General features: G+C 46.1%; 1 pseudogene; it reads right to left on the reverse strand.

Annotated features, from left to right (window-relative positions):
• Positions 2,799-3,849, reverse strand: LOC110432724 (annotated as a pseudogene).

Raw genomic sequence — 4,786 nt, forward strand, 5'->3', positions numbered from 1 at the left:
TGGAAATGAAAATTTAATATAAGTTTAGAGAACTTTTTGATGCATTCATGCTGCAACACTTATTTTTGTTATGTGTGAATTTCTTCAAAATAAAATTTTGTTCAAAATTCAAATTGAAAATGCTTTTGAAAATGAGTTGAAAAATAAAAAGAAAATCCTTCTTCCCCCCCCCCCTCCTCTCTCACTTTTGGCCTGCTCGGCCCAATCCCCCCTTCTCACTTTGGGCCTGGCCCAACCGGCCACCCCACCTCCCTCTCTCTCTCTCTCTCGCCGACAAGTGGGGCCCACTGGTCAGCATCATCTCCTCCAACCGCCCCCTCCCTCCCCCTCTCTCTCTCGGTTCCGAAACCGCCAGCTCCCGCTCCCACGATCTCCCCCTCTCCCCCGCGCCTCGGCTCCAGGTGGAGAGCCCCCGCGCGCCCGAGCCGCCTCCCCTCCCCCATTTCTTTTTGCCTTGCCTCTGCTCCACTCGAATCAGCGCTGAAAAACCGTCGCAAAAGCGCCGCCGGCGACCTCCTCGCGAAATCCGTCGAATCGAGCCACCTCCGCCTCCAATCTTCGCGCTGGTGAGGTCCATTCCTTCCCCGCATTCTTCTCGACCAAGTCCCGTGCAGTTTGGTGCCTTCTCGCGCCCTTGCTGCGAGCTCCGAGGTCTCCGGCAAGGTGCCGCCGCGGTCCGCTCAGTGCGAGCCCTTCCCCGGCCGCGAGTTAACCCGGGGCGAGTTCGCCGCGACCTTCTCTCTCTCCCGGTGCGTTTGGATCGTGAAACCGAGCTCCGTAGCGCGGTAGTGGGCCACTCCGGCGAGCTCGGGCCGGCGGCAATGGCTGCGCCGCCGCCTCCCTCCTCCCCTCCGGCGACTGGCGCCCCACCTCTTACCTGGATGGATTATCAGCCGTCGGATCGTGGATCAACGATCCAAATTAGAAGATACCCCTTCGCAGGGAGTTTTGCTAAAGAGTCCCTAGGTTTTCTTGAAAACAACCCGCAGTCCAAAGCGTGTTTACAGAATACGTTTTCTGTTTTCGAAAACGTAAAGCATCTCTGTTGGTTCCAAAATACGTTTTCATAAAATTACAGTTTTGCCACTGCGTTTGTTTAGCTCATAAAATATTCATTTTAACTCCGATTTGATCCGTTCAAATTGCGTTAGATTCGTAATTAAATTCTCTACATGTTAGTACCACTGTTTCTGTAGTTTGCAACTTTTTAATTTCAGGGTTAGGTTTAATTAATTAAATGGCTATAGGAAATCACCGTAAATCCGTAATTTGGTCGTTTTAGCTCCGATTTTCGTGATCTTCGTATCTATGGGATCGTAGCGAAACGTAGGTTCTGTTTTTAAATATTTTATTTCATTTTTGATCTGTTGGTGTACTGTTCTAATTAAAGGATTGTTTGCTTCGTGTATGTCTGTCTCCGATTGTTGTGTGTTGATGATCGATGATCGAGTCTAGTCGGTGAGCTTTACTTCGGTAATCAAGATCAGAGCCTTGGAAGCAAGTAAGATCAGCAGGACCAGCAGGAGCAATTGGATCAAGGCAAGTATAGCATTTGGGTTTTAATTCTATGACCATGATCTTGTGACTAGATCGATATAAAGCAACAAATGATAATAATGACTTTTTAGCAACTTGAGGATTTATTCGTAAGTGATAACCGGGATGAAAGTGCAACCATGAGGGCTATAATGGCTCTGGCTTTAGTCAAGTATGAGTAATTTTTCTAGCTTGTTAGAGGTTACCCGTGTGGCGCAAATGGGGGATAGCAGACCGTGGATTCCCTACGAGTGGTAGAATCACACGGACTGACTAACGAAACCAAGCGGCCCTAACTTGTTAGACGAACCTTTGAAAGACTTCATAGTGATCCCTGCCGACCTACCTTGGTAGTGGGTTACGAGGCTGATCACCTCAGGCGAAAGGGTAAATCATGACTCATGGGTAAAGATGTACAACCTCTGCAGAGTGTTAAAAACTGGTATACTAGCCGTGCTCACGGTCACGAGCGGCCTTGGGAACTCTTACATTAAGGGTGATGAATCTTGTGTTAAGAAACTCATTGATTATTGTTTAATGCTCTATATTATTTATGTCACATTGATCATGAGATTGTGGGATCTATACAATCTAGTTGTTATACTTGCGGAGTTCGTCATGGACTCACTCTTGCTATCTCCCCCACACCTCAGGAGAAGTTTTAGGCTTGTGATCAACCAGTCAGTTGGATCCTGTAGAGTGAGGTTAACACCCGAAGTTTGGAGTTCTCTTCCGTGTTTGCTGCCCAAGGTTGTTTCTAATTTATTATCTACCCTATATAACTTATGCGTTGTCCTTTGATATTACCCCTTATTTGTAGCTATATGTGAGGCTTGTCTTCTAAAACTCACATATGGTGCATATCTGATTTTGTTCTTAAAATCGGGTGTTACAGCTTGTTGAAACAAACAAGATTGAAAGACATGCAGTTGTTTACAGGCTTCTAAAATTGGTGGTAGTGCTTCTAGTGTCAACTGCAAGTGTTGAAAGAGTCTTTTCGGTGATGAATTTTGTGAAGAACAAATTGAGAAATAAGATTGGGGATCAATACTTGAATGATTGCTTGGTTACATTTATTGAGCGGGAGTTCTTTCTACAAGTTAAGGACAAAGACATCATCAACCGCTTCCAAACCATGAAGAATCGTAGGATTAAAGCAACATTATAATATTGTAAGTTCTCTTTATTAATTATCAGTTTGTTTCATGCATATTTTAGAGGTGATTAGCTGAACAGTTTGTCATTCAACTATTTTTATGACTTTAATTATCTATGTAAATACCTAAGTTTTGAATCCTAGCTTCGCCAGACGTCTCCTTTTCCACCTCCATAATCTCCAGGTCGACGGACGAGCCAGGTTTCCTCCCCCGGCGTCAGCACCATGAACACGTCTGCAGTGACAATACTTGCCGGCAGCCGAAAGAACCAGTATTCCCAACCAGGAAGCTCCGCGGTCGCGTCCCTCAGATTGATGCTCCTCTCTATCACACCCACTCGTCGGAATCCAGGAGCTGACCGAACACCTCGAGGTTCTCGCCTTCCATGCGCACGACGCGCACCTTGTCACCACCGTCCACGCCACCAATGACGCGGAAGGCTGCTGGGAACGCGACGAGCGAGAACTTGAACGTGCTCTCGTCGAGCACGAGCACGCTGCCGCTCACCTTCCCGGCGGTTCGTCCAGCAAAATGGATCGTCTGCATGTCCCGGACTTCGACGTCGCCGTCCATGGTGTGCCAACAAGTGCGCCACCCCGACCTGACCCGCCGTCGCTACTAGGGGAGTAGGGGTGAAACGGTGCTCCAAACAGGTCCCACGGTTCTTCTCTAGTATAAATAAATGAACTAAATGATAAAAATAAGTAAAAGAAATTGTCTAATTAGTTTATTAAATTATATTAGAGAAAAACCACGAGTAAGGATCATCCTCTCATCTTTAGATAAACACGCAGGCCCGTGGCTTGCAGAATTGGTAGCGCGACCTGCTGCGGTCGTAGAGCACCCTGAAGTTTGACATGGCGTCGCCGGAGGAACGTAAAGGAAGTCGAGGGAGAAGTGGCACCTGTCGACGACGGCCGACGATGAGGGCACGAAGGCAGCCAGTTTCTTCGCCGGGCGGACCCACCGTCGTCCCACGGTATTCCGTGGTAGCCTGTCCGTGACATAGTAGCGGCCGGCGACGGGCGCGGGAGCGAGCCAGGAAGCCCGCGTCGTCGGCAATGGCGCGGCGCCAGCGCCTGCTGCGCACATGGCCGCAGCACGGATGAAGTGGAGCGATGAGGTGCCGAGGACCCGAGGTTGAGTAGGACCGCATCGAGGAGCTCGTCGATCATGGACGGATTGTGTCCGGGTATTCCCGGACATACCTACATTTTTGGAAAAAAAAATTAATAGGTATTTAAGATATATACATTTATAATATATACTAGCAAAAGTGCCCGTGCGTTGCAACGGGAAAATTATAAATTACCAAAAAAGTTTTTATTAACAATGTAAAGGCTATAATCTTGAATAAACTTGTCATGGGTCCATAAGACAGACTTTTAGTAAGAGACAAGCACTAACTACAACAGATCCAGCATTGGGTCAACCAGGACATGAAACCTACGCCAGCGCCACTGAGTGTATGTGGCTCCCGTTCTGGCTACAAATTTATAGTTACTAAATCTTACAATAAGAGGCTAAATGTACAAAATAAGAAAGATATGTCTCTCGTACCATATGTTTATAGTTCCACCACTTAGCACTAACTTAAATTGAAGCTTGATCATAATAGGCCTATTCAAATAATGCATCACTTTAGAAAAAAAACTCTAAATCAAATTATTCTTAATGAAAATTTTTATTGGGCTAAAGCATCGAAGCCTTGACCAAGACTCAAAAATTATTGCTGCATGTTTTTTATTAGGAACCTTGAGCTTTGAAGATTTTTTTAATAGAAGTATATATATTTTTGGATCAATTATATTTAAATTGTTAGTTGTAGTTAAAATTAACTATTAGTCTATTTAGATTGCAGCTGTTGCATGCGAATGATAAATATCTATACACTCACAGCGATGACTCTGTTGTTGGTGTCCTTCTTTGGATCACAGCGCATGTGAACCTTTTCTTGTCGCCCATGGCTCACCTCCTGCGCACCCGGATTAAGGAGAGATAATCTGATTTGGATTCGGATTTCTATTCTATCGGGGATACGAGACATGAGCGAGTCGAAACCGGTCCAGGGGAGAGGCCAGACGAAAATTAGT

The sequence above is a fragment of the Sorghum bicolor genome, chromosome 2 (assembly GCF_000003195.3).
Source record: "Sorghum bicolor cultivar BTx623 chromosome 2, Sorghum_bicolor_NCBIv3, whole genome shotgun sequence".
Taxonomy (NCBI): Eukaryota; Viridiplantae; Streptophyta; class Magnoliopsida; order Poales; family Poaceae; genus Sorghum; species Sorghum bicolor.